This window comes from Hordeum vulgare, chromosome 3H (assembly GCF_904849725.1).
Source record: "Hordeum vulgare subsp. vulgare chromosome 3H, MorexV3_pseudomolecules_assembly, whole genome shotgun sequence".
In the NCBI taxonomy this organism is placed as follows: domain Eukaryota; kingdom Viridiplantae; phylum Streptophyta; class Magnoliopsida; order Poales; family Poaceae; genus Hordeum; species Hordeum vulgare.
Window position 1 is genome coordinate 500,420,162 of NC_058520.1, and position 12,247 is coordinate 500,432,408.

At 44.1% G+C, this 12,247-nt stretch overlaps 1 non-coding gene across 1 annotated transcript; it reads left to right on the top strand.

Moving 5' to 3' along the window:
• Positions 1-237: 237 nt before the first annotated feature.
• On the top strand, positions 238-376 carry LOC123445797. Its single transcript, XR_006631169.1, has one exon. It is a non-coding gene; the product is annotated as a small nucleolar RNA Z247 (small nucleolar RNA).
• Positions 377-12,247: the final 11,871 nt, after the last annotated feature.

The window sequence follows — 12,247 nt, forward strand, 5'->3', positions numbered from 1 at the left end:
GCAAGTTCTTGGGTTGCTGCTAACCTCTCTCTCTCGCGAAGTACTGACTCAAGTCGTCTCTATGAGGACGTCCGTTCAAGTCTGGACAGCTCTTGAGGAGATGTACTCCTCCGTCTTTCGGTCACGGATTATCCAACTCCGGACCCTGTTCGCCGGCACTCGAAAGACGAGATGACTGCCACAACATACTTCACAAAGATGCGAGGCATTGCCGATGAACTTGCAGTAGCAGGGAAGAAGATGGAAGATGATGATCTCATCTCTCAAATCCTTGCAGGATTAGACGCAGAATACAACCCTTTTGTCTCCTCCATTGCTGCAAGAACGAACACCTACTCCCTGAGCGAAATTTACGCTCAGTTTCTTGCCTTTGAAGCACGCCTGGAGTAACAAAACTCTGGATCACAGCAGTACAACTCCTCAGTGAACTTAGCTACACGAGGGGGCGCAACAAAGGAAATTGTGGCGGTAGAAGCAATGGTGGCGGGAATCGCGGTGGCTACGACAACAACAACCGTGCCGGCTACAACAATAACTACGGCAACAATAGTCAGAAATATGGCAACCATAGCTACCCCAACAATAATTGCGGCGGAGGACGACCAGGAGGTGGAGTGAATCTTCCCCGTGGTGAAAAACCTACTTGTCAGATATGTGGCAAGGTTGGCCATCCAGCTCATAAGTGTTGGCATCGGTTTGACCCAGAGTATGTCATCGAAGAGAGATATGGTGGAGCAGCTACTACTTCATATGGAGTTGACACCAATTGGTACTTTGATACTGGAGCAACTGATCATATTACTGTTGGAAATATGCCCTAGAGGCAATAATAAATTAGTTATTATTATATTTCTTAGTTCATGATAATCGTTTATTATCCATGCTATAATTGTATTGATTGGAAACACAATACTTGTGTGGATACATAGACAAAACACTGTCCCTAGTAAGCCTCTAGTTAACTAGCTTGTTGATCAAAGATGGTCAAGGTTTCCTGGCCATAGGCAAGTGTCGTCACTTGATAACGGGATCACATCATTAGGAGAATCATGTGATGGACTAGACCCAAACTAATAGACGTAGCATGTTGATCGTGTCATTTTGTTGCTACTGTTTTCTGCGTGTCAAGTATTTATTCCTATGACCATGAGATCATATAACTCACTGACACCGGAGGAATGCTTTGTGTGTATCAAACGTCGCAACGTAACTGGGTGACTATAAAGATGCTCTACAGGTATCTCCGAAGGTGTTGGTTGAGTTAGTATGGATCAAGACTGGGATTTGTCACTCCGTGTGACGGAGAGGTATCTCGGGGCCCACTCGGTAATACAACATCACACACAAGCCTTGCAAGCAATGTGACTTAGTGTAAGTTGCGGGATCTTGTATTACGGAACGAGTAAAGAGACTTGCCGGTAAACGAGATTGAAATAGGTATACGGATACTGACGATCGAATCTCGGGCAAGTAACATACCGAAGGACAAAGGGAATGACATACGGGATTATACGAATCCTTGGCACTGAGGTTCAAACGATAAGATCTTCGTAGAATATGTAGGATCCAATATGGGCATCCAGGTCCCGCTATTGGATATTGACCGAGGAGTCTCTCGGGTCATGTCTACATAGTTCTCGAACCCGCAGGGTCTGCACACTTAAGGTTCGACGTTGTTTTATGTGTATTTGAGTTATATGATTGGTTACCGAATGTTGTTCGGAGTCCCGGATGAGATCGCGGACGTCACGAGGGTTTCCGGAATGGTCCGAAAACGAAGATTGATATATAGGATGACCTCATTTGGTTACCGGAAGGTTTTCGTGCATTACCGGAAAAGTTTCGGGCTCATCGGTAGTGTACCGGGAGTGCCGGGAGGGGTGCCGGGGACCATCGGGAGGGGTGTCACGCCCCAAGGGGTCTCATGGGCTATGGGAAGAGATAAACCAGCCCCTAGTGGGCTGGAATAAGTTCCCACTAAGGCCCATAAGGTTTGAGAAGGAAAAACACAAGGTGGAAAGAGTTTTCAAGTGGGAAGGTGGAATCCTACTCCAAGTAGGATTGGAGTAGGACTCCTCCACCTCCAATTTCGGCCAAACCTTTAGGTTTTGAGGCTGCCTCCTCCCCTCCCTCCCACCTATATATACGGAGGTTTTAGGGCTGATTTGAGACGACTTTTCCACGGCAGCCCGACCACATACCTCCACGGTTTTTCCTCTAGATCGCGTTTCTGCGGAGCTCGGGCGGAGCCCTGCTGAGACAAGGTCATCACCAACCTCCGGAGCGCCGTCACGCTGCCGGAGAACTCTTCTACCTCTCCGTCTCTCTTGCTGGATCAAGAAGGCCGAGATCATCGTCGAGCTGTACGTGTGCTGAACGCGGAGGTGCCGTCCGTTCGGTACTAGATCGTGGGACTGATCGCGGGGCGGATCGAGGGACGTGAGGACGTTCCACTACATCAACCACGTTCACTAACACTTCTGCTGTATGATCTACAAGGGTACGTAGATCACTCATCCCCTCTCGTAGATGGACATCACCATGATAGGTCTTCGTGCGCGTAGGAAATTTTTTGTTTCCCATGCGACGTTCCCCAACAGTGGCATCATGAGCTAGGTTCATGCGTAGATGTCTTCTCGAGTAGAACACAAAAGTTTGTGTGGGCGGTGATGTGCGTTTTGCTGCCCTCCTTAGTCTTTTCTTGATTCCGCGGTATTGTTGGATTGAAGCGGCTTGGACCGACATTACTCGTACGCTTACGAGAGACTAGTTTCATCGCTACGAGTAACCCCGTTGCTCAAAGATGACTGGCAAGTGTCGGTTTCTCCAACTTTAGTTGAATCGGATTTGACCGAGGAGGTCCTTGGATGAGGTTAAATAGCAACTCATATATCTCCGTTGTGGTGTTTGCGTAAGTAAGATGCGATCCTACTAGATACCGATGGTCACCACGTAAAACATGCAACAACAAAATTAGAGGACGTCTAACTTGTTTTTGCAGGGTATGCTTGTGATGTGATATGGCCAACGATGTGATGTGATATATTGGATGTATGAGATGATCATGTTGTAATAGATAATATCGACTTGCACGTCGATGGTACGGCAACCGGCAGGAGCCATAGGGTTGTCTTTATAACTAACGTTTGTGCTTGCAGATGCGTTTACTATTTTGCTAGGACGTAGCTTTAGTAGTAATAGCATGAGTAGCACGACAACCCCGATGGCGACACGTTGATGGAGATCATGATGATGGAGATCATGGTGTGACGCCGGTGACAAGAAGATCGTGCCGGTGCTTTGGTGATGGAGGTCAAGAAGCACGTGATGATGGCCATATCATGTCACTTATAAATTGCATGTGATGTTAATCCTTTTATGCACCTTATTTTGCTTAGAACGACGGTAGCATTATGAGGTGATCTCTCACTAAAATTTCAAGACGAAATTGTGTTCTCCCCGACTGTGCACCGTTGCTACAGTTCGTCGTTTCGAGACACCACGTGATGATCGGGTGTGATAGACTCAACGTTCACATACAACGGGTGCAAAACAGTTGCACACGCGGAACACTCGGGTTAAGCTTGACGAGCCTAGCATGTGCAGACATGGCCTCGGAACACATGAGACCGAAAGGTCGAGCATGAATCGTATAGTTGATATGATTAGCATAGAGATGCTTACCACTGAAACTATTCTCGACTCACGTGATGATCGGACTTGAGATAGTGGATTTGGATCATGTACCACTCAAATGACTAGAGAGATGTACTTTTTGAGTGGGAGTTCTTAAGTAATATGATTAATTGAACTAATTGTCATGAACATAGTCTAATGGTCTTTGCGAATTACGATGTAGCTTGCGCTATAGCTCTACTGTTTTATATGTTCCTAGAGAAAATTTAGTTGAAAGTTGATAGTAGCAAACTTTGCAGACTGAGTCTGTAAAACCGAGGATTGTCCTCGTTGCTGCACAGAAGGCTTATGTCCTTAATGCACCACTCGGTGTGCTGCACCTCGAGCGTCGTCTGTGGATGCTGTGAACATCCAACATACACGTTTCTGATGACTACACGATAGTTCAGTACAAAAATACTTAATGGCTTAGAAGCAAGGTGCCGAAAACGTTGTAAAACGCCACGGAACATAAGTGATGTTCTAACGAGATGAAATTGTGATTTCATGCTTGTGCCCTTGTTAAGAGGTACGAGACCTCCGACAAGATTCTTTGTCCACAAAGCATAGGAGAAAAGGCCCAATCGTTGAGCATGTGCTCAGATTTTCTGAGTACGACAATCGCTTGAATCAAGTGGGAGTTAATCTTCCAGATGAGATAGTGATAGTTCTCCAAAGTCACTGCCACCAAGCTGTGAGAGACTTGTGATGAACTATAAACAAGTCAAGGATAGATACAATGATCCTTGAGCGATTCGCGATGTTTGACACTGCGAAAGTAGAAATCAAGAAGGAGCATCAATAGTTGATGGTTGGTAAAATCACTAAGTTTCAAGAAAGGCAAGGGCTAGAAGGGATACTTCGTGAAACGGCAAAACAGTTGCTGCACTAATGAAGAGACCCAAGATTAAACCCAAACCCGAGACTAAGTGCTTCTGTAATGAGGGGAACAGTCACTGAGGCGGAGCAACTCTAGATACTTGGTAGATAAGGAGGCTGGCAAAAGTCGAAAGAAGTATATTTGATATACATGATATTGATGTGTACTTTACTAGTACTCCTAGTAGCATGAGGGTATTGGATACCGGTTCGGTTGCTAAGTGATTAGTAACACGAAACGAAAGCTACGGCATAAACGGAGACTAGCTAAAGGCGAGGTGACGATACGTGTTGGAAGTGTTTCCAAGGTTGATATGATCAAACGTCGCACGCTCCCTCTACCATCGGGATTGGTGTTAAACCTAAATAATTGTTATTTGGTGCTTGCGTTAAGCATGAACATGATTGGATCGTGTTTATTGCAATACGATTATTCATTTAAAGAGAATAATGGTTACTCTATTTTCTTGAATAATCACCTTCAATGGTTTATTGAATCTTGATCGTAGTGTTACACATGTTCATGATATTGGTGCCAAAAGATACGAGGTAATGATGATAGTACCACTTACTTGTGGCACTGCCGCTTGAGTCATGTTGGTATAAATTGCATGAAGAGGCTCCATGCTGATGGATCTTCATACTCACTTGTTTTTGAATCCCTAGTGACATGCAAATCATACCACATGAGCAAGGCCTTGTTTTCATTGAGATGAAATAAGATAGTAACTTGTTGGAAGTGATACATTTTGATGTATGCAGTCCAATGGGTGCTGAGGCACACAGTGGATATCATTATGTTCTTACTTCACTGACGATTTGAGTAGATACAGGAGTATTTACTTAATGAATCACAAGTCTAAAATGTTGAAAAGTTCAATTCCGTTTCAGAGTGAAGTTCGTCGTAACAAGAGGATAAACTGTCTACGATATGATCATGGAAATGAATATCTGAGTTACGAGTTTTGGTACACAGTTAAGACAATGTGGAAATTGTTTCGCAGTTCATGTCACCTGGAACATCATAGTGTGATGATGTGTCTGAACGTCATAGCCACGCACTATTTGGTATGGTGCATGCTATGATGTCTCTTATCGAACTACCACTATTGTTTATGGGTTATGCATTAGAGACAACCGCACTCACTTTAAATAGGGCACCGCGTATTTCCGTTGAGATGACACAGTATAGACTGAGGTTTAGAGAAATCTAAACTGTCGTTTCTTGAAAGTTTGGGGTTTCGACACTTATGTGAAAAAGTTTCAGTCTGATAAGCTCGAACCCAAAGCGGATAAATGCATCTTCATAGGATATCCAAAACAGTTGGGTACATCTCCTATCTCAGATCCGAAAGCAAAGTGTTTGTTTCTAGAAACGGATACTTTCTCGAGGAAAGGTTTCTCTCGAAGGAATTGAGTGGGAGGGTAGTAGAACTTGATGAGGTTATTGAACCATCACTTCAACCAGTGTGTAGCAGGGCGCAGGAAGTTGTTCATGTGGCGCCTACACCAATTGAAGTGGAAGCTGATGATGATGATCATTGAGCTTCGAATCAAGTTACTACAAACCTCGTAGGTCAACAAGGTCGCGTACTGCTGCAGAGTAGTACGGTAACCCTGTCTTGGAGGTCATGTTGTTGAGCAACAGTGAACCTACAAGTTATGGAGAAAGCGATGGTGGGCCCAGATTCCGACAAATGGCTGGAAGCCATGAAACCGAGAGAGGATCCATGTGTGAAAACAAAGTGTAGACTTTGGTAGAACTACTTGATGGTCATAGGACTATTGAGTAAAATGGATCTTTAAAAGAAGACAGACGATGATGGTGATAAGTCACTATTAAGAAAAGCTCGACTTGTCGCAAAGATGTTTTCGATAAGATCAAACAGTTGACTATGATGAGACTTTCTCACTCGTAGCGATGCTAAAAGTCTGTTAGAATTATGTTAGTTGTTGATGCATTATTTATGAAATATTGCACGCAGGATGTCAAAACATTGTTTTCTCGACGGTTTCCTTGAGCAAACATTGTATGTGATACAACCAGAAGGTTTTGTCGATCCTAAAGATACTAGCAAGTATGCAAGCTCCAGTGATCCTTCAATGGACTGGTGCAAGCATCTCGGAGTTGGAATATACACTTTGATGAGATGATCAAAGATTTTGGGTTTGTACAAGGTTTATGAGAAACTTGTATTTCCAAAGAAGTGAGTGGGAGCACTATAGAATTTCTGATAGGTATATGTGGTTGACATATTGTGGATCAGAAGTAATGTAGAATTTCTGTAAAGCATACGAGGTTGTTTGAAAGAAGTTTTCAAAGGAGTACCTGGATTACGCTACTTGAACGTTGAGCATCAAAGATCTATGGAGATAGATCGAAAGTGCTTAATAGAAGTTTCAACAAGATGCATGCCTTGACAAGTTTTTGAAAGAGTTCAAAATAGACCAGCAAAGAAGGAGTTCTTGGTTGCGTTGTGAGGTGTGAATTTGAGTAAGACTCAAAACCCGACCACGACAGAATAAAGAGAATAGACGAAGGTCGTCTTCTATGCCTTAGCCGTAGAATCTAAAGTATGCCATGCTGTGTACCGCACCTGAAGTGTGCCCTGACTCAAAGTATGTTGAGAGGTACAGAGAGTGATCCATGATTGAATCACTAGCAGCGGTCGAAATTTATCCCTAGTAACTAATGGACTAAGGAATTTTTCTCGATTATGGAGGTGGTTAAAGAGTTTGTCGTAAAGGGTTACGTCAATGCAAGCTTTGACACTAATCCGGATAACTATGAGTAGTGAAACGGATTCGTATAGTAGAGTAGATATTTGGAGCATTTTCGAATAGCACGTAGTAGCAACATCTATAAGATGACATAAAGATTTGTAAAGAACGCACGAATCTGAAAGTTTCAGAACCGTTGACTAAAACCTCTCTCACGAGCAAGACGTGATCAGACCCCATAACTATATGGGTGTTGGATTCGTTGGAATCACATGGTGATGTGAACTAGATTATTGACTCTAGTGCAAGTGGGAGACTGTTGGAAATATGCCCTAGAGGCAATAATAAATTAGTTATTATTATATTTCTTAGTTCATGATAATCGTTTATTATCCATGCTATAATTGTATTGATTGGAAACACAATACTTGTGTGGATACATAGACAAAACACTGTCCCTAGTAAGCCTCTAGTTGACTAGCTCGTTGATCAAAGATGGTCAAGGTTTCCTGGCCATAGGCAAGTGTTGTCACTTGATAACGGGATCACATCATTAGGAGAATCATGTGATGGACTAGACCCAAACTAATAGACGTAGCATGTTGATCGTGTCATTTTGTTGCTACTGTTTTCTGCGTGTCAAGTATTTGTTCCTATGACCATGAGATCATATAACTCACGGACACCGGAGGAATGCTTTGTGTGTATCAAACGTCGCAACGTAACTGGGTGACTATAAAGATGCTCTACAGGTATCTCCGAAGGTGTTCGTTGAGTTAGTATAGATCGAGACTGGGATTTGTCACTCTGTGTGACGGAGAGGTATCTCGGGGCCCACTCGGTAATACAACATCACACACAGGCCTTGCAAGCAATGTAACTTAATGTAAGTTGCGGGATCTTGTATTACGGAACGAGTAAAGAGACTTGCCGGTAAACGAGATTGAAATAGGTATGCGGATACTAACGATCGAATCTCGGGCAAGTAACATACCGAAGGACAAAGGGAATGACATAAGGGATTATATGAATCCTTGGCACTGAGGTTCAAACGATAAGATCTTCGTAGAATATGTAGGATCCAATATGGGCATCCAGGTCCCGCTATTGGATATTGACCGAGGAGTCTCTCGGGTCATGTCTACATAGTTCTCGAACCCGCAGGGTCTGCACACTTAAGGTTCGACGTTGTTTTATGCGTATTTGAGTTATATGATTGGTTACCGAATGTTGTTCGGAGTCCCGGATGAGATCGCGGACGTCACGAGGGTTTCCGGAATGGTCCGGAAACGAAGATTGATATATAGGATGACCTCATTTGGTTACCAGAAGGTTTTCGTGCATTACCGGAAAAGTTTCGGGCTCATCGGTAGTGTACCGGGAGTGCCGGGAGGGGTGCCGGGGACCATCGGGAGGGGTGTCACGCCCCAAGGGGTCTCATGGGCTATGGGAAGAGATAAACCAGCCCCTAGTGGGCTGGAATAAGTTCCCACTAATGCCCATAAGGTTTGAGAAGGAAAAAACACAAGGTGGAAAGAGTTTCCAAGTGGGAAGGTGGAATCCTACTCCAAGTAGGATTGGAGTAGGACTCCTCCACCTCCAATTTCGGCCAAACCTTTAGGTTTTGAGGCTGCCTCCTCCCCTCCCTCCCACCTATATATACGGAGGTTTTATGGCTGATTTGAGACGACTTTTCCACGGCAGCCCGACCACATATCTCCACGGTTTTTCCTCTAGATCGCGTTTCTGCGGAGCTCGGGCGGAGCCCTGCTGAGACAAGGTCATCACCAACCTCCGGAGCACCGTCACGCTGCCGGAGAACTCTTCTACCTCTCCGTCTCTCTTGCTGGATCAAGAAGGCCGAGATCATCGTCGAGCTGTACGTGTGCTGAACGCGGAGGTGCCGTCCGTTCGGTACTAGATCGTGGGACTGATCGCGGGATTGTTCGCGGGGCGGATCGAGGGACGTGAGGACGTTCCACTACATCAATCGCGTTCACTAACGCTTCTGCTGTACGATCTACAAGGGTACGTAGATCACTCATCCTCTCTCGTAGATGGACATCACCATGATAGGTCTTCGTGCGCGTAGGAAATTTTTTGTTTCCCATGCGACGTTCCCCAACAATTACAGGGGAGCTCGACAAGCTGACAACACGTGAACGCTACAACGGTCCCGAACAAGTTCATGCAACTAATGGTGAAGGTATGGCTATTAGTCACATAGGTCATGCAGTTATTAATTCTTTTGATCGTAATCGAAATTTTCATCTTAATGATGTTCTTCATGTTCCCAAAGCCACCAAAAGCCTAGTTTTAGCCGGTCGCTTTGCTTCTGATAATAATACCATTGTGGAAATTCACCCTCATTCCTTTTTTGTAAAGGATCCAACAACGAGGGCAATTCTTCTAAGCGGCCGATGTGAGCGCGGCCTTTACCCAGTGAAGTCGTCTCCTTTCTTCGGCAGTCAAGTCCTTGGTGCTTCAAGACCATCCTTGACAAGATGACATGATCGCCTTGGTCATCCAGCCTCTCTAATAGTCAAACAAATCCTTAGGAATTTTAATTTGCCATGTTCCATTGAGTCTACTAGCGAGTCGGTGTGTGATTCATGCCAAAAGGCTAAAAGTCACCAACTTCCATATCCTAGGCCTTCGAGTATATCTAGTGCTCCTTTACAGTTAGTTTTCTTTGATGTTTGGGCTCAAGCACCCGAGTCAGTTGGTCGAAATAAATATTATGTAAGCTTCATCGATGATTATAGTAAATTTACTTGGATATATCTCTTACGAAATAAATCTGATGTGTTTCAATGCTTTCGTGATTTTCAAAATTTAGTTGAGCGTCTTTTTAACACCAAAATCATAGCTATGCAAACTGACTGGGGTTGTGAGTATGAAAAACTCAACTCCTTCTTTCAACGTATTGGCATTACTCATCATGTTTCGTGTCCACATGCACACCAACAAAACGGTTATGCTGAGAGAAAGCATCGTCATATAGTTGAGGTTGGACTTGCATTGCTTGCTCATGCCTCTATGCCTCTTAAGTTCTGGGACGAAGCGTTTCTTTCCGCTGTCTATCTTATGAATCGTGTTCCTAGTCGGATTATTAATATGCTTTCTCCGCTTGAACGTCTCTTTGATGAAAAACCTGATTATTCTTCTCTTCGCGTTTTTGGTTGTGCATGTTGGCCCAATCTTCGACCATATAATACTTGAAAATTAGCTTTCTTCTCTATTCGATGTGCTTTCCTTGGCTACAGTAATAAGCACAAGGGATATAAATGTCTTGATATTTCATCCGGACGTATATATATCTCACGTGATGTTATTTTTGACGAGTCTGTGTTCCCTTTCTCGCAACTCCATCCAAATGCCGGAGCACGTCTTAGAGCCGAAATTCTACTTTTACCTTCAAACCTACAAAATCCTACGAGTACTGATCAAGGGATTGATGATTTGCATGGTCATGTAACTAATCCTACTAATGAACCTAATGCTTGTGTTGATAGTACTCAGGTGGTGTTTCTTTTTCCACAGACTAGACTAAAAGGTCCCTTTTAGTCCCTAGGTAAAGAAACACGAGAGACTTTTTCTTAAGAGACTACAAAAAAACTTTATTGGAAAGACTTTTTTCTTTAGTCCCTCGGACTAAAAAAAAGTCATAGTCCCTGGGAAAGAAACACCACCAAAATCAGAGGCTAAGATTTGGTAGAAAACAGGTCTGGTGGCTCTGATTATATGTGCGCAGCTCATGGCATGACACGTGAGGTGGACTACAGCAAGCCGTCCATCTGCAGATTCTAGGGCGCCGGGATCCGCTCCTTCCGTGGGCGAGCGTGTCGACCACACGCTGACCTCCACGCATGTGAACCGTGGGGCTCGTGCCGAACTAGGCGCGTCAGCGTCTCGGTCTTCTACGCCTAGTGGCGCTACAGAAGCGGACGCACATCCCACGCCAGATCCACATATGCCCTCAACCGTGGCGTCTTTGTTGGGATCGCCGGCCAACGAATCATTCTCAGGTGGACACAGCGAGGGATCTTCTATGGCTTGTCCTGTTCAACAAACAGTGCAACAACCTTATGTTCCGGATCATGCTGTGACCCGCTCACGCAATAATATTTTCAGGTCCAAGATTGTCACAGACGGCCGAGTTCGATGGTGCAAATTGTGCACGACAGGTGAACCAAATAATCTCATTGAAGCTCTTCATGATAAAAACTGGAAAGAAGCTATGGACGAGGAATATTCTGCATTGATAAAAAATAATACATGGCATCTGCTGCCATCTTAAAAACGTACAAATATTATAGACTGCAAGTGGGTCTATAAAATAAAAAGGAAATCTGATGGAGCGATTGACAGATACAAAGCACGTCTTGTTGCCAAGGGATTCAAGCAGATATATGGGATAGATTATGAAGACACGTTTAGTCCGGTTGACAAAGCAGCAACAATTCGTTTAGTTCTTGCTTTGGCTGTGTCCAACTACTGGAGTCTTCGTCAGCTAGATGTGAAGAATGCATTTCTTCATGGTGTTCTAGAAGAGAATGTGTACATGAGGCAACCTTCAGGATACGAAAATCCAACCAAGAGGCAATATGTGTGTAAGTTGGATAAAGCTCTGTATGGCCTAAAACAGGCTCCTCGAGCGTGGTTTGCTAGACTCAGCTCGAAACTATTGGCTCTGGGTTTTTCCTCTTCACGGGCGGACACATCATTGTTCTTCTTTAAGCGAGGAGGAGTTACAATGTATCTTCTTATCTATGTCGATGACATCATAGTCGCGAGTTCGTCCGATTCCGCGGTTGAAGCGTTGCTCAAAGATCTTCGATGTGATTTTGCTCTCAAGGATTTGGGAAATCTCCATTATTTTCTTGGCATTAAGGTGAAAGGAATAAATGATGGAATATTGTTGACACAAGAGAAATATGCTAATGATATTCTCAAAAGAGTTGCGATGCAA